Source organism: Apodemus sylvaticus, chromosome 21, assembly GCF_947179515.1.
Source record: "Apodemus sylvaticus chromosome 21, mApoSyl1.1, whole genome shotgun sequence".
NCBI classification, from domain to species: domain Eukaryota; kingdom Metazoa; phylum Chordata; class Mammalia; order Rodentia; family Muridae; genus Apodemus; species Apodemus sylvaticus.
The window spans coordinates 49,363,679-49,381,959 of NC_067492.1; the positions used below are offsets into that span (position 1 = coordinate 49,363,679).

Here is an 18,281-nt window from a genome sequence, read left to right on the forward strand (position 1 = left end):
GGCTTAATGAGGGGGAAATGCAGGAGCTTTCTGGCAGTGTTAAGTTTGATCCTAATTACAAACTCAACTATGTTCTATACATAATGGATCTATGGCTACAAGGATAAAGATGAGTCACAATCGCATATAAATCTGTGGGTCACAGAGAAGAGATGCTTTTGAAGCTATTTTGGGAGCCCCTAGGGAGGAATTTTTTCAGTTATACTTCTAAAGCATCTGCAGTGTGCAAAAGCAGACACTGGTCCTGCACTGGATGAGCAGGATGTCTGTCCCTTGGGGGCTTACAAGGGGTGTGTAGATGCATGTAGAGAAGTCAGACACACTGAAGAAGGAAAGAAGAGCTCAGAAACAAATGAGGAAAAGTGTGGTGGAGACTTGATTAATTCCAACTGAGCAATCTTTTTCTTAGAAGACACACTTCTGGTAATTCTTAAAGAATGTATGAATGTAAGTGGTTGAAGGCATAATGAAGGACCAATGTCAATAGCAGAGGAAGAAACAGAAATGAAGAAATCAATATGCTAGTTCCCAGGAGTAAAGAAACTTATAATCTATATAAAGAGACATATAGGCACAAGCAAGCTACCTAGCCAAAGAAGCCAGGAGGAAGGCTCATGGAAAATTGGGATGGTAACCATTGACACCATAAAGATGGAATCTGGCAGTATAACCGTACTTGGAGGGAGAATCCAGGAAACAGTTGTCTTCATTATTTTTCTAACAAGAGCAAAGACTTGTTTGGGCATGTAGCTTGAGAGTGTGTGATCCATGGTGGGTTAGCCCCATGCACTTAGATAGAATATTTGGCAGCACACATATGTAGCGGAGGAACCTTTTCCCTTTATAAGGGACAGGAAGCTGGGAGACAAGAAGGAAACAATGACATGATTCTTCTGAGGACTTGCCTCCAGAGCACTGTTTCCTCAAAGGAGTCTCCCTCCACCTTCTAAAGTTTCTGGGACTTCAAAGAATTGTGCCACTATATTTGGGGGAGAGGGGACCAAGTAATGAGTATATGAGCACGTGAAGAACATATCATTCAAGAACTATAATATGGATGACTTTGAGACTAATAATGGACAGTAAAAATTAAGTCTCCTTTTACAGTACAGGAAAACTAAGCTGATGCACCTTTTGGTACTCAGGGTAAAATAGGAAAAAGAACCTTACTAGCCTATAGTACTTTTTATATTCCATAATTTTCCATATTTTGTACCCAGTTTAATATAGCAAAGAAATCCAAAGCTACTGAGGCTTTAGAATAGACATAAAATACAAACTATAGGTCTTCTAAAATATTAGCTGATTGCTGAGTAAGGTGGCACACCTCCAAGATTTAGGCTATAAAAGCAAAAGGATCAGAGCTCAAAGTTCTACTTAGCTACAAAGGAACTAAAAGACCAGCATTGCTAAAAGATGACAACAAAAAATAACATTTACCAGTACATGCAAACCATTTCAAAGCACTATATAGAGCCTACAAATGACAGATTTTCTACCAACCAAATATTTATTTATATTAACACAGCAACACAGGTCTAACTAGATATACAGTTTATTATTTTTTAAAGTATATTCACATAAATCTATGCAAATATGCACTTACATTACATTATATTGCAAGACTGCATAGATATTTCTTGAGATCTATTTCACTAACCATTCTTCACTGAAAGAACTTCAGTGTGAAAATCTTCTGAGCTTCAGTGTAATATATTTGTTAGAGACCTTACTGTTTGACTTCGTAATCATATCTATTTCTGAAGCTCTACTTTTTAAAGAACTCACCAAGTAGAACAATGAAGCCAAGGAATACAAGAGCCTAAATTCCCATAAGCAGGGACCCACTCCATTGCCAGTAGTACCAGGAGGAAAGGGACCAAAATCCCTCCTGTTTCTCTTTCCCCAGAAGAGATGGAATGGGTTTGGATTTCTAGAGGGCAAGAGCCATCTGCTGCTATAGATAATGGCACTGCTACCCTCCAAGAAGCACTCTTGCTCACTGGAGCTGGCCTCAAGCATTATGATATCAGACAGCATTTAAAAGCAAGATGATAATATCCGATATTAAAGCCACCACAGGGGTCTACTTTATGCCTAGGTTTCATAGCCCTCTTCCTTGTATTTAATTCTCTTTTGAGATAAAAGTATGTGCAGACAGATGTATTGTCTGAAGCGTCTTCTCTTGAATTCATCTCTCACCATGCACCACAATTATTGTTTGCTTTGTATTCAGACTGTGTAATTTCAAGATGATCAGAGAGAAGCATACCATCTGGATGTCATAAGAAAATAACTAGCTGCTAAGGCCTGCCTCAAGCCACCTGAACCAATGTAACCATGGCAGAAGTGGCCGCCACACGGGCACTCACAGCAGCTGAGAGACACCTTCGGGCTCATCCTTGTCATCTTCTTCCCCAGGACATTTCTTTGGCCTCTACCAGAGGATCCATAAGGGGAGCCCACATTCCTCCAAAGTTACTCCATGCTGGACAGTTCTGATGCCTGATACCATCTATTCGTGATCAGTGTTGACCAGCTTCCTTGCTTTTGTGATCAGTCTGGCTTGGTCTCAGCACTCAAAACTGCACTAAAGTCTGATCCCTTCACACTTAAGGTCTGTGCATTTTAAAGCACCAGAACTTAACTTGTTTTCTAAGGCTTTTTTTTTTTTTTCCAAAATTGGCTTATTGGTTTTATCTTCTCAACACTTCATTTTTTTTTAACCTCATATTGTGTTCCCACTCCAACTGTTCTCTCTCTGATTTGGCTTGACTCTGCTTTCTAACCTGCAGTTTGAAATGTATGGCACAGGATCTAATCCAAACTTACGACAGTCTCCAGCTCCAGAGAAGATGTTAATCTGAACAAGCCATTTTGGAAGACATTGAAACTTTGCCTCATCCCTTCTTCCTTAGTGACACTTTGTCAAGCTGAGCCTCAGAAGATTCATAGATGGATTCTTGCCTGAGACTTGGGATATAAGGGCTCGAAGAGCCAAGGGCAGCCCCAGGGAAGGGTAGTGTCTGCAATGTACAATCTTTGGCTTTACCTTGAAGGACCTATTATGATGTCATACAGACAAATTCTGGAGACAGAGACTATTAGTTGAGTTGAGTTGAGTTGAGTTGAGTTGAGTTGAGTTGAGTTGAGTTTAGTTTAGTTTAGATTAGTTTAGTTTAGTTAGTTTAGTTCGGCTTGAGTAATGGAGCCAACTTGGGTGGCTGTCCCACTGCTGGACCATTTCAGGCTTATTCTATTTAGTTCCTTGGTTGGTGGTATCTGGGTGTTGTTTTCTAGGTATTGGAGCCAGACACAGGCGGCAGCCAAGGCAGAGGTATGTAATAGCCACTCTCTCTCAAAACCTATTTCTTTCTGTGCTGTACCCTTATATGTTTGTATAAATGCTTAACTTCTGGGCTACCTTGGGGAATGAACAGAGTATAGGGGGAGTTGAGACAATGCCCATAGATGTCTTTTTCTTAGTTCATTCCAGGAAGCTTTAGGACAGGCATGGTACTGCACACCTTTGATGTCAGTACTTGCCATTTCAAAATAATGAAATAATTTATTTTGGAAAAGTAGACTTTAAAAATTTTCAAAGATTGGGCAAAATCTACTCAAGCCTGCACATGATTTCCTTTATTATTAACATATAATGCTAGTGTAGTATTCTTCTCACAGTTAGTGAGGCTGTGCTAGTACATTATTATTAACTAAAATTCATCTTTTGTCCAGCCTCACTTAATTTTCACTTGATATCCAGGACCTATCTAGATAGCATATCAGGTTGTGCTTGACTCTGAGTTTCTAATACTAAAGGATTTACTTTATTGATTTATTGAATTGTATCAGTGTTTCTGTAAGTGCATACTCATACTCAAACATGTGGAGGCCAAATGGGTTCCCAGTGTCGCCTTCTCTGATGCTCTGCCTATGCCTAAGGCAGTTTTTCCCTGAATCTGGAATTCACTTTTTCTTGGCGATGCTGGAAACCAGTAAACCGCTGGATCTTCATGTCTGTCTCCCTCAGACATTTCCAAAATTGTTTTGACTTGTTCTGTGGATGCTGGAATCCACATTCCAGTCTTCAATGTGGCAAAGCAAGAACTCTTGACCACTGAGCCATTTGTCCAACCCCACGTACTGTCCTTAATTCTAAAAGCGTTGATACTTAGGGAAAGTCTTGTCAAACATTTTGTAGAATACATCTCTGTGTATATTTTTATGGTTGGACCAGGGCGGGCGAAGGAGCGCCACAGAGGGAGAGTGCCATGACCACCACCACACAGGAGCAGTAAATGCCATAGCCACGCCCTCCCATCTTTCAAGTGCCCTCCCTGTAAACATACTCTTTCTCTCCATCACATTCCAGTCTCTTCTCAGTGACAGGATGTGGTTTTTGCATAGCCCATATTTAAAATCTGGATGTATAAGCTTTGTGTCCATGAGAATGGAGGATCTACATATGTTATTTAAACTTCATTTGCAAGAGCTGCACGCGGATATTTGTCTTAATTATCATTCATTTACATATCAAACAGTTTATTTTGTAAAGAAAAAAATCTGTGAACAGCATTTCCTACTTTGGGTGACAACCCCCTAAAACTTTATTTTCTAAGTGGAATCATTTCATGTTGGGCTACTGGCAGGTGTTTTTAGGCACTTGTATATCTCAAAAATAACCATATATTGAGAGGATTTTGTTTTGTTTTTATTAACTAACTTATTCAGATATTGCTTCACTTCCAGGTACCACAAGGTGCTTGACCTAATTTTAATGTGCATGTTTCTCCCTTATATATGAAATTAACCATTTCTACTAGATGAAATGTGTGTGTGTATTTGAGTATATGTTTGCGGGTGTGTTCACTATACACACATGTAGAGTTCAGATCAGTGGTTCTCAATGTGTGCATTGTGACTTCTTTGGACATCAAACAACGCTTTCACATGGGTCTTCTAAGACAGAGATTTACTCTACAATCATAACAGTAGCAAAATAATAGTTATGAAGTAGCAACAAAAATAATTTTATGGTTAGAGGCCATGACAACATGAGAAACTGTAAGAAGATTGAGAACCGCTGGTCTAGATGTTGACACAGGTTGACTTTTTCTATTGCTTTTTGTCATATTATTTAAGAAAGAGTCTCTCAACAAACCCGGAGTTCACCATTTTGAATATTCTGGCTCGATAAGCATCTGTCTCTGCTCTCCAGCCCTGTACCATGGCTGCAGAAATGCACTGCCACGCCTACATTTTCTATGAGAGTTTGACATCTAAACTCTGTTCCTCATGCTGGTCAGCATCATTTGACACATTGTGCTACCTCTCCAGCCCCTTAACTGTGTCTTTTAGTTGACTGCTATTTAATTTCTTTTTATTGATGAAAATATTACACTGCATTGCATAACTGAATAAGTTCCTTGTCCTGTGGAAGGAACGTTGATTACTGCTCATGTTATGGACATTATGAAGACAGCTGCTATCAACTTCACAAGACTCAAAGTGCAGCCACAACTATCATTGTGCTATAACTATGTTTCTCTATATAAGAAACTGCCAACTATCTTCTAGCATGTCTATATCACGTTTGCTTTTCTTTTTTTTCCATTTTATTTTATTTAGAGAGGAAACCACTTTTTTATTGGATATTTTCTTTATTTACGTTTCAAATGTTTTCCCCTTTCAGAAACCCCTTTCAGAAACCCCCTATTCCATACCCTCCATCCCTGCCTCTATGAGGGTGCTCCCCCACCCACCCACTCCTGTCCTCCCACCTGGCATTCCCCTACACTGGAGCATCGAACATCCACAGGCCCGATGGTCTCTCCTCCCACTGATGACCAATAAGGCCATCCTCTGCCACATATGTGGCCAGTGCTGTGTAGAGCCATGTGTATTGTTTGGTTGGTGGTCCAGTCCCCGGGAGCTGGGTGGTGAGGTGTATGGCCTGGTGACACTATTGATCCCTCCATGGGGCTGCAGATACCCTTAGCTCATTCAGTCCCTTCTCCAATTCCTCCATCAGGGATCCCAGAGCTCAGTCCAATGGTTGCTGTGAGCTTCCACCTCTGTATTTGTCAGGCTCTGGCAGAGTCTTGCTGGTGGGATTACAAGCTGGTACAACCACTCAGGAAATCAGTTTGGTAGTTCCTCAGAAAAGTGGACATTGCACTACCTAAGGACCAAGCTATACTACTCCTGGGCATATACCCAGACAATGTTTCAACATGTAATAAGGACACATGCTCCACTATGTTCATAACAACCTTATTTATAATACTCAGAAGCTGGAAACAACCAAGATGTCCCTCAACAGAGGAATGAATACAGAAAATGTGATACATTTGCACAGTGGAATACTACTCTGCTATTAAAAATTACTTCATGAATTTCACAAGCAAATGGATAGAACCTGAGAATATCATCCTGAGTAAAGTGACTCAGTCACAAAGAAACAAACACAGTATGTACTCACTGATAAGTGGATATTAGCCAAAAGTTCGGAATACCCAAGATTCAATTCAAAAATGAAATGAAGCCTAAAAAGAAGGAAGACCAAAATGTGGATGCTTCAGTGTTTTGTAGAAGGATGAACAAAATACTCACAGGAGGAAATATGGAGACGAAGTGTAGAGCAGAGACTGAAGGAAAGGCCATCCAGAGATGGTCATTTTGGCTTTTCTACTAGCAAAGGATGAGGCTCCAGTTGCTCTGTATCCTCTCCATCAATTGGTACTATTACTTAGATTTTAAACGCATTAGTAAGAACCACAATGGTATTATATTAGTGTTCGAACCTGAAATTTCTAATTTTTAATTACCTTTTATGTTTATTTTCCATCTCTATATCTTTTTAATACGATGTTTTTTTCATATATTTAGCTCATTCCTTTAAAAGATCAGATTGAATTTTTACTGTTTGAATGTTAAGAGTTCTTTCTGTAAGTATTTCTAAGAGTAGAGTTTTATTAGATACATTATTTAAGGGGAAAGGACCTTATTTCTCATGAGATAGGTGCCTGGTAATGATAGGGGGCTTGGTTGCAGCTGTTCATTACCAAGCTGACAGTTCAATGAGAATGTTTATCATAAATGCCTACTGAATGGTGTTGAATGCTTTTTGCTAATGTAATCCTCACATGGTGCTTTTCCCTTGGCTTGCTGACACAATGATTCTTTTTCTCTTAATATATGCTATCCTTGTTTTTATACAGCATGGTATGCATATTATTTCCTTTGTTTCTACTATGTAAGTAAAATACGCATTAATTTTCCAATAACCAAATTTTCACTTTGTGCTTGCGCTTCACAAAAACCCAAATCTGTTTTCCCTCATGAATTATTCTTCATTTAGATAGCCTTCATTCTCTACATAGAGAGTTGATATTTTACCACTCAATAAATGGCGTTACTCTTGTAACTCATTAAATTTAGTTACGTATCAGCCAATAAATATTTATAGCATGTTATCTACACCCTAGCCTATTCTAACTGCTGTGGGTTGAGCAATGAACCTAATGGACAATAATGACCTTACTCACATATATCTTGCATTCTGATCAGGGTGAAACAACATGAATAAATCAAAGTTTTGTAAAGAAGAAAATCTCTAATAAATGCTATGGATATATACAAAAGGTGATATGAAGACAGTAGAAAAGGGGACACTGAGTCATTGAGCCTGGTGAACAGGAGATTTCTCAGCTACAGGGATGTTTGAAGAGTGAGAGACCAGTTTACTGGCATTTTCATTTGAATCCTAAAACCCAGCTTGTCCTTCAAAGCTCTGCATTATTAATCACTCAGCCGAGCAAGGCCAAGGACAGAGTTCTATTGCTGTGTGACCTTTGAACTGCGTACAGCTTGCTGTGTGACCTTAGAACTGCATCATACAGCTTAGCTAAGCAGGAAATGTATTCTCCATGCTTCCTTTCCGTTGTGGTTGTGGGATAAGAGTAGCAATCAAAGAAATGTATGTACACTGGAAGTCAAGACTAGAGCTGCAGTTCTTTTTCAGCACCTACACGTCAGTCCTGAATCTGCCGGTCAGCCTTGTTGGCATGCGCTGGTTGTCAGGAGACAGCTCTCTCAGCTGCTTTGTTCTAGCAGATGTCTGTAGCATCAGAATTGGAAGGTTAGCAAGGCAGCAGGATCCAAACTACACCCCCCCCCCACCTTGTGGTTTCTCTTTACTCCCCATCACTTCACATCCATCTTCTTTTTTTACTGGCTTCCTCTCATGTTATCCATTTCACAGCTCTATAAGATCAAATCCCCATTCAAATCTCGTATTCTCTTCATTCCTAGGATTTCCAACCTCTATAATAGACCCCTGACTGGCACAGGGACCCAATTCAGTCTTCAACTCCTATCAAGCTCCTTTCTTACAAATATTTCTGACTTATCCTGGAGGAGACAATAATCCTGCTTGCTATGAATTCATTTAAGATTATGATTGCACCACATTTCTACATGTGAGCTGTGTGTATGCCATTAGGAGCTTTGTAAATACCACAGCTTTCCTTGGACCTGGCAGTCTTAGAAATGTGTTATAAGAAAAACAAATGAGGTTAATTTGGCATGATTCCTGGTGATTACAATCCTTATTTCTAGGAGCTGACAAGTTACCTGTTTAATAATTCCTCCCAGAATTTTGTAGAAATTACTGTCAGGCTCACTACCCAGTAATTTTCAGGATTCATCTTTTTCCTTCTTTGAAAAAGAAATGGCACCTAGCTGGCTCCCTGCAATTCTTCAGATTACTGCCAGCATCTCTCTAATCACGGCTATAAATTCTTTCTGTACCCCAAGGATGTAATTTGTCTGACCCAGGAGAGTTATATTAATTCAAAGCAGTTTGATGTGCTCTTACTGTTTCTTGTCAAGTCTGTTACCAGCTGTGAGATAATGTCGAGCACCCACTCGCTCTGGCCAAGTGGGGTGCAGCCCCCAAGGAGGCATAGTTGTTTAATGTGTGCTATTATGTGATGCTTCCCCAGGACCAGCATTCATATGCACATAATCATCCAAGGTCTTCCCAAAATGCAGTCTTATCCTTCAAGCATAGATAGGCCAAAGGTTCTGCATTTCTAAGAAGTTCCCATGAGTTGCAGTGCAGCTATGCTGAACCACTTGCAGAGTCAAGAGGAAAACCTGGGGAACCTGAGCATGCTCCCTAAAAGTGTAACAAGGTCTCAAGGCCCATTCACTACACTGTGTCTTTTGGGGAATTGAGAGATTCTACAAAATAGGAATAGTCTATGTGAAAGCAAGGAACTCAGGCTGTGATCAGGAACCATGTTTGATAAAGTGCTTAGACACCCCACAAATGGAGATCCAAATCATCATATGCAGGATCCATTATGATTTTTCTCTCTTTCCAAATATTAAACCTGTATCTGATACTGTCAGTTGGGTACCGCTTTCTACAACTATGAACTTTTCCATGTGGCAAAAAGACTCCAACCAATGACATCACATACTCCTCACTCCCTGTTTTTTCTTGTCAATTCCTTTCCATATTTATACTTGCTTTCAATCAGCAGAATGTAGTAAGAGTAAAATCAGTCCTTGTGATTAAGTTAGAATGGCTAGAGAAGAGTGAGGAGAGACCTGGAGAGAGGTGGACTTTTCTGCTGCTCCATGAACTTCCTGTGGAAATAGTGACATATATGAGAATTATGGGTAACTTGTAGAGCCAAAGGCCTTAGCCTTAAAATACAAAGATTCTGGAGTCCATCAGCAAGCCCACAAAGCCCAGATCATACATAGAAGACCATAAGCTCCAACTGGTACCTAGATGCAGTCTTATTCCTCCCTGCTCAGAGGATCCAGGCAAGGTGTGCCCAGCCTGCTGTTCACAGAAACTACACCCCACCTGTATTTTTCTAGGTCAGAGTTGAGTGGGTGATCAACCATAGCTCACAGCTGGTAATAGGCTTGACACAAAACAGTAAGAACAGCTTGGTCTTCCTGTGTGCCCTGCAAGAACTGGAACAAGGGTTATCTCTGACTTGGACTCCGTTGCCTGCCTTTTTATTTCTTTCTCCTGGACAGGCTGCCTTGTCTGGCCTCGGAGGGAGATGATGCACTTAGTCCTGATGAGACTTGATGGGTCAAGTGGGTCGCCATCTATTGGGGGCAGCCTCCACTTTTCTGAGAAGGTAGGTGGAAAGGTAGGACTGGAAGGAGAGGAGGGAGCATGGGCTGTGATTGGATTATAGAGTGAATAAGTAAATTAATGAATGAAAAAAGAAATAAAAGAAAATGTAAAATAATGAACATAGATTGTTTTAACCTATCCAGGTATTGGAACTTTGTCACAGACAATAGAAAATTTTATAACTCATCAAGCAATATGGATATCCAGAAATCACTGTGAAAACTAACATAGGGCATAAGGGTGTCATACCATCAAGATTAATACTTTGCTTACAGAGCACAAGCTCTTTCTACAGGAGCCTTTGAGTTCTTTCTCTTCTTCATAGTCTGCCTTAGAGAGCTTAAGGATCCTCAAAGCATGTCTTTAGGGGAAAGACTTTGGTGTAGCCTATTACCAGAACTGGCTACATGTGAGTCTGTGGTGCCAAAGTGTCAGTCAGCTTTTTTAGTACTGCAGCAAAATACCCAAGGTAACTCATTTCAAAACAAGAAAGGTTTATTTGGGAGTTTCAGAATTCCAGTCCATGATTCTCCCTGCTGTTTGTGGAAAGAGGGCGTCTCACAGCAGGAACAGGTGAGAGACAAAACCCTCACTACAGGCAGGAGGCAGGAAGGAGAAGGAAAAGATCCTAAGATTCCCATCAAAGGCACACCCCTAATGATCAGAAGATTGCCTGGTAGGCTCCTGCTTCTCCACAGTCTCTCCCATCTTTCAATGGTGGCAAGCTGTGGACCAGCCTCAATCCACAACTTACAGCACTGAGCAAGGAGCTCATTGTAGTATACTGCCCAGTACGACTATACCTGTCTCAGACACATGCCTGAAGTCAGAGCTCACAGCTATACTTGATATGCTTCAAGCAAATTATTTAAACTCAATCTCAGTGTTCTTGTTTGTGGAAAATATAATTTTTCATAGTAATTTATACTGGATTATTATGAAATGTTAAGGAGATGATAAATGACTAAGTCCCTAGTTCAGGTGCTCAAAATATACTCACTTTTGTTCCAAAATATACGCACTTTTGTTCCATGTTCCTTTTTAAATCTTTGCTTATTATTAAATTATCAGCCTCAAAGACATATAAGCTTCTTAATCCATCTTCTTTTTTTCCTCCTAAACACAGTCAGTACAATTCCAGTTGTAACTAATGTCACACTGGTTACAAGTAGAAATGAACTTAATCATCTCTTCTGAGACATTTTACTTGTCTTTAAGTACCTTTTGTGCTTTATTATTTTTTAAACAAGCAATTTACCCCCAAAGTTTATATCACAGGTTAAAACATCTCAAGTCTATCCAGCAACAATAGAACCTGCCACCTGATTACCATATTCTTATAAGCACATGGTTAGAAAATGTCCCTTTACCAACCATTACTGAGCAGGGAGACAAATTGCCAATTACAGCAGTGACTCGCCAGGAAAGATTTCCCATTGAAGATGCCTTGGAGGTTGAAAAGAAGAGCTTAAGAATTAAAGGTTAGTAGACAGAAAAGGAATCTCTGCTGGTGGAAAAGGGGGAAGGTCTGTCTTGCCATCATTGCTTTATAGAAGGTATTGGTGACATTGGATCCCAGACGACTTCCTATCCAGGCCCGAATAAAGCTTGTATCTATTTTCTTTGGGTCTGTTGCTTTTTATGCATTGCTACTTCCTGAATTCTTTATCATATAAATTTTTATGTAGGCAAACCACAATTTAATGTTGGAAATGAGGGTAGTTCATGTGGAAAGATATCAAAGGGTATAAATTCACAGACCCACACTTGACTAATCCATGAGAATAAGAGCCAATGCTGTGCCAAGGGAGGGCACTGAAACATTAGCTTTCATATTTTGTGTAAAGAGAAAAAGTAACTTTCCATGTCCACAGGTGGGGTGAGTGGGGACCAGGTGACAATAATCCAATAATCCCCAGCCCTTTAAACCCAGTCACTGACAGTCCAAAGTTCCTAGTATTCTGAGAGAATTCAAGGGGCTTGTCTTCCTGAGACAATTTTATAAATGCCAGTTAATGCTTAAGTTCATTATAATGAGTTTAATGGTGTTTTGTGGGCCACCCTGGATGCTAAATATTTGTAATGACATGTTAATTGGATAAGACCCCCCAAGGTAGCCATCTAGAAACAAACTTTTGGGATACAGACTGTGCATGATTTGGGGCCCACATGAAATCTGTGATATTTAGAACTATTAAGAACACAAGGAAGCTGGTAACATGGTTCGGAGGGTGAAAGCACTTGCTGCCAAACCTGGTCACCTAGGTTCTGTGCATGGGACTAAGGTGGTAAAAAGAGAAAAATGAGTTCCAAAAATTACCCTTTAATCCCCACATGTTCACCATGCACGCGTGCGCGCGCCACACACACACACACACACACACACACACACACACACACACACACACAGTTTAAAGTATAATCAAAGAAAGCCATGAGGAAAGCGTTCACACATTGGTGTATATGTTTACTGTCCTTCCAGAAAAGCAGGTCCCCACATCCATTGTATACCTTTCAACTATTACCATTCTTCCCTCATTTGAATCAATACTGAGTCAGTCAATATAGCTATAGCACTTTCCAGCTGTTTTCCTACATTTCATGTTTATAGAAAAAAATAGTAGTCATGAGATGACAGTCCATTTCCCCGCCTAAGAGACCAGAAGTCTGCATGTATCCTTTGAAGAACAGCAATCAATAAGTTGGAGAGGTAGTTCAGTGGGTAAAGTTCTTGCTATGAGAACCTGAGTTCAAATCCAAAGAGCCCATGTATAGTAGGGCATGGTAGCAGGGCATGGTAGTGCATGCCTATGAAATGGAAGACAGAGCCAGAAGAATGCATGGAAGCTCACTGTCCAGCCTGTGTAGCAGTCACCAGGAAAAGAAATGCCCTCCCTCAAACAAGGTGAAAGGCAATGGTCCCAGAACACAAAGCTATCTCCTTACCTCTACACCCATACAGTAATATATGTGTGCCTATACCATCATGTGTGTGTGTGTGTGTGTGTGTGTGTGTATACACCATATGCATATGAAAGAAAAATAGAAAGGAACAGATGGAAGGAAGGAAGGAAGGAAGGAAGGAAGGAAGGAAGGAAGGAAGGGGGCAGGGAGGGAGGAAGGAAGAAAATCAGCAAGTAGAACTTGTTTTTGTAGTAAAGAACAAATAAAGAAGGAGAATGATGGAATGAAAGAATAAAATCAGGAAGGTTGTAAAGAAACCAAAAGAAAACAGTTAAGAGCAAAATAGCAAGATGCATACCAGGGAGACCAGAGGAATCAAATACGAAACTTCAAACGAGTGGAACCAGAGAAAATACCCACAGCAGGTCTGAGATGGGATGTCTAATATCCATGGTGCTCTTTAGAGGAAAGAGCTCTTATTTATTAAATAAATACCGTTGTCTTTTATATTCATGGTCACAAAAGAATAGGGCACATTTTGGCAACTCGGTGACAGCTTGGAGAAGTTCAGCTTCAATTTAGAGAGGATTACATCTTTTTTTCTGAAAGAAAACATTATTTTCACAGTTTATTAATGTCACTTCCACAGAGTTAAGTAGCTATGCCTTCACATAAGATAAAAAATCAAGTAACGTTCCTCATCCCTGACCTTCAAGGAAATCCCACCTGAGTAGTAATGAATATCAAAGGAAATCATGGGACAGGATGGTCTCATCTGACATTTCAGGGAAAGAATCAACAAGACTTCATCAAAGTAGAGGAAGATGGAAGAGCAACAGAGAAAAACACAGTCACGCCTCCATACAAGTCACATACAGCTGAGAGTGCACACATTTAGCACCTAGGATGTATTAATAAAGGAAAGGAATTTTCAATTTAACCCAAAATTTGATTCTGTCAAGACTAAAACTGATCTTAATGTACTTCTCTTAAAGCTGTCAGAAGTCTCATGATTGTTTCTTTGGAGGTTATAAATATAAAACTAAGGAGAATATAGAGAATATCTGTGAGCTCATTTGTCTTAGGACCTCAGAGGTTTGGAGAAATCAATCTCAGTCATACTGAACCTGTGAGCTGCAGAACGCTGTAGCAATGCGCAATGTCACTGCTCTGACTCTTGGCATGCATGTGCAATAGTTGTAAAACTTGGCAGATTGTAACAAGACGGTGGTGAGTTAAATGCCAGTATAAGAGCAGCTTCTAGGAAAATGGAGGTGTGGTGTGTACTCTTCACCTCACAGAGAACACAAGGAAAGAGTCTCATTCCAGATCAAAAGGAAACATTTTGCCTTCCTCCCCTTTCTGAGTTCCCTCTGCTGCTGAGTATCCTTCAGGGTTGTCCCTATTCCCAAGGGCAGAACCCACCCCTGCCTCACCCAGTGTCTGTCCCCTTGGAACCAAACCTTCATTCCTTATTGGCAGAACCTGGGGATGAGGGAATGGGAGAACATGTCTTTCAGTCTCTCTAGGAAAGAACCTCATAATGGCAGGTCTTGTCAACATGGAATGGATCTATCTTAGAAAGTTGTGACTTTCTTACCATCAAAAGTATCCAGAACATTTATGGGCCTAAATAAAATATAAATATGAGGTCTGTTGTTGTGATATTTTTAAGTGACAAAAAGTGATTGCACAAACTTTTATGCAACAACATGATCTTTTGGCCCAGAAAGACAAAAGTAACCTTACATATATGTAAGTCCACGAAAGCAGAACTGAGGTCACAGGACAAACCATTAGCCTTACTACATCTGCAGGGACAAAGAACTACAGAACATCACAACTGGATAAGGTTTGCAGGAAGCAAATGCTTCTGGAACTACCCTCTGAAAAAGGACTTAAATGGTGATCATGGTGATTTAAAGCACTGTCAGAAGCTGAGTGAAACTTGGAGTGAGAAGACAGACTTTTGAGGCTAATTCTCAGAGTGAATGCTGGTGAACATTACCACAGAATCCCTGCTGAAGCCTTACAGCAAAAATCCAATACAACTCCTCACAATTCTGGAACAGTGGATGGAAATATCTTTAAATGAACCTAGAGTAGTTCCTGCCAGCCAGCCTTCAGGGAGACTTAACTAGAGCCTTATCCAACCTAGAAAAGTCATTATTCAGCCTTAGTCTATTTGGATTCCTTGTCCTGCCAAAGCAAAGGGCAATAAACACAGTAGTGATCCCAGCTCAGGGACATTGCCCACTAAAAAATGGAGACTTAATAAACAAAATTACAGAGCATGTTCTTAACATCACCTCACCAGACATGATAGTGAGTTATATCTGAGAGAGAAGACAGCCATACACTGCAAGGAGTTTTCAATGAAAGCACAAGAAAAGGCATGGAAAGTATATTTAAGCCCAAACACTAAATACAACCTTGTTCTTCATCAGAAAAGCATAAATTCTCTCACTACAGGCTATTTGCATAATTTACCCTGGTCCAGTACAGCATGTCTTCAAATTGAAATTTTAAAAATGGTTATGATTAACATATCAAACACCTTAATGAAAAAGTTAGACAATGTGTAAAAATAGAGAAGTAATATCAACAGACAGATAGGATAACTCTGAGGTAGGAAAGTATGCTAAATGTCAAAAGCACTGTAAAAGAAAAAGTATTATTGGTGGGTTCTCAATGCATAGACTATAGAACTCAAAAATAAATAAGCTTGAATGCAAAAACAAATTATTCAAGAACTGTAAAACGGGACCAAAAGGTATAAAAATATATGCAAGTAGAATAAGAAAAGAGAAAGTCCAAGAGAAATATACAAAGTAATAAGGGCCACCAATTTTCTAATAGTAATGATATGTAACCAAAGTTATCACCAAACATATCAGATTACAGAAGCTTAGGAAACACTCAACCTTGGCATGTCTTATTTAAAGAAAAGAAACCCACAGATGCCAGAGAACAATAACAGTTTATACCTTTAAAAAAATAAGAGTAAGAACTATATCAAATTTCTAACCCAAAATCATGTAAACAAGAAGGAAATGAAGTATTCCATATGTTGGAAGAAAAATAAAATGACAAACCTAGAATTCTATACCCAACAAAACTATCATCTGAGACAATGAAATAGTGATGAATTTCTCCAACAAAGGTCAAAGAATTTATTCATAAATTTTATTTGTTTTGTTTAAAGAGAGAAGAAAATTTATGTAGATGAATTTAATTTACAAAGTAAAATCTAGAATATCAGAATCCATTGATCAATCTGTCTGTTCCTATACTAATATCATACAGTCTTTATAACTATTGCTTCATGATAAGAGGTTAATTCTCCAAAAGAACACAGCAGTACTTAATGTGTATTTACCTAAGAAGGAGGCATAGCATTCTGAGGCAGCAGCAGAGCTACAAGAGGAAATAGCAAAGCATGACCTCACTTGCACACTCTCTATAGTAATAGACCACAAGTGAAAAACTTTAGAAAATGAATTATTATACAAAATCAGTCAACATGGTGGCCATGCATAGACAATTTCATGGCACAACAAAGAATTATTTCTCAAGCTTGTATCCCCTTGAAGTATATGTGAATAATAAAGTCATGTACAACATTTTACCAGTTTTTAAAAAGGAATTAAACTGGAAATGCAACAAAAATACAAAAGCCTGTATTAGTTGGCTATTAAATAATACTCTTCTATATGATACATGACATGGTTCAAAATAGACATCTCAGGGAAGATTTTAAAATGTTGAAACATCAAATTTTCTTGAATATGGATTAAGTCATGTTTACAAATAAATGCACTGTGTTCAAAGCACTTGCTAGTTAAAATAAAACCCATGGGCTGGAGAGATGGCTCAGTGGTTAGAAGCACTGACTGCTCTTCTGGAGGTCCTGAGTTCAAATCCCAGCAACCACATGGTGGCTCACAACCATCTGTAAAGAGATCTGATGCCCTCTTCTGGTGCATCTGAAGACAGCTACCGTGTACTTACATAAATAAATAAATATTTAAAAAATAAAACCCATAATTAGTAATTTACATAAATACTGGAAATAGTTTTATAAAATAGTATTTGGTGGAAAAAAAAACTATCAAGCTAGACCAGACACATAAGCACATAAAGATATGTGAAAGAAGACAGTCTGTGTGGTGTCCTGGAAAAGGTAAAGCCATTGAGCCATCTTAAAAGTCAGTGTTTGCCTAGAGTTCAGAAAACATGGGAGATGAGAGGTGGGTAAAATAGGATTTGGGGAAGGTTAAACTATATGATGTTTTGACAAGATTTATAACACCACACATTTTAAATGCATACAAAATACAGTACACAAAAGTTTCCAACCATGTCAATTTTGTGCTTTATTTGCTCTTCTGTTGCTTTAGTTATATTTCTATTGCTAAGATGCAGAATAACCAAGGCAATTTATAAAATAAATACATTTCCTTGGACTCATAGTCTAACCAGAGGGTTAGAGTCCATGTTCATCCTGGCAGGGAGCAAGGCAACAGGCAAAGAGGGCACAATAGGTCTGGTGTGAACTTTTGAAACCTCAAAACCTTCCCCCAGTAACACACTCCCCTCCAGCAAGGTGATGGATGCTAACCCTTCCCAAAGGGTTCCACTAACTGGTGATCAAGTATGCAAACATATAAGCTTATGAGGTCCATTTTCCTTCAGACCATCAGAATTTTTAAATTTACATTTTAAAATAAATTATAGATGTCAAAGCTGCCATCTTCAAAACAGCCAAGGTCACTAAAAACAAGAGGGAATAAACGCCATGGCCAAGAGACACTGAAGAAAGGGCGGTAAATAAATGTCATGTGGTATCCTGGATGGGATTCTCAGAGCAGTGGCATCCAGGAAAAACTTAGGAAATAAGAATAACTTATAAGCTTTTGTCAGCGATGTATTAATATTACATCCTTAATTATGACTAGTGCTTAAAACAAGATGTTCTGAGATATGTAGAAATTCTCTGTCCTCTTTTCTCAATTTTACTTGAAATATGAACCTAATTCTAAACCCGAATTAAACCTAAAAATAAGAACTATTCAAAAAATGCCAGGTTTAAATGCCAAAAAGTTGTCCTGCTGGGGTTTGAATGTACCTCCCTTCCACCACGAAAAACAAGTGTTAGAAATTTAATTTCCTACAAAAGAAATGGTTTCTTCCATTTTAGTGTAGC

General features: G+C 39.2%; 1 protein-coding gene across 10 annotated transcripts in view; it reads right to left on the reverse strand.

Annotated features, from left to right (window-relative positions):
• The window catches only part of Inpp4b (inositol polyphosphate-4-phosphatase type II B), a 762,101-nt gene that overhangs the window by 680,860 nt on the left and 62,960 nt on the right, over window positions 1-18,281 (reverse strand). Inside the window, exon 1 of one of the 10 annotated variants that reach the window (XM_052167330.1) lies at window positions 6,485-6,505. The exons of the other annotated variants lie outside the window; for them this stretch is intronic. The gene's annotated coding sequence lies outside the window, so the exon portion shown is untranslated. Of the gene's footprint in view, window positions 1-6,484; window positions 6,506-18,281 lie in introns of those variants that run through there. 10 annotated transcript variants of the gene reach the window in all.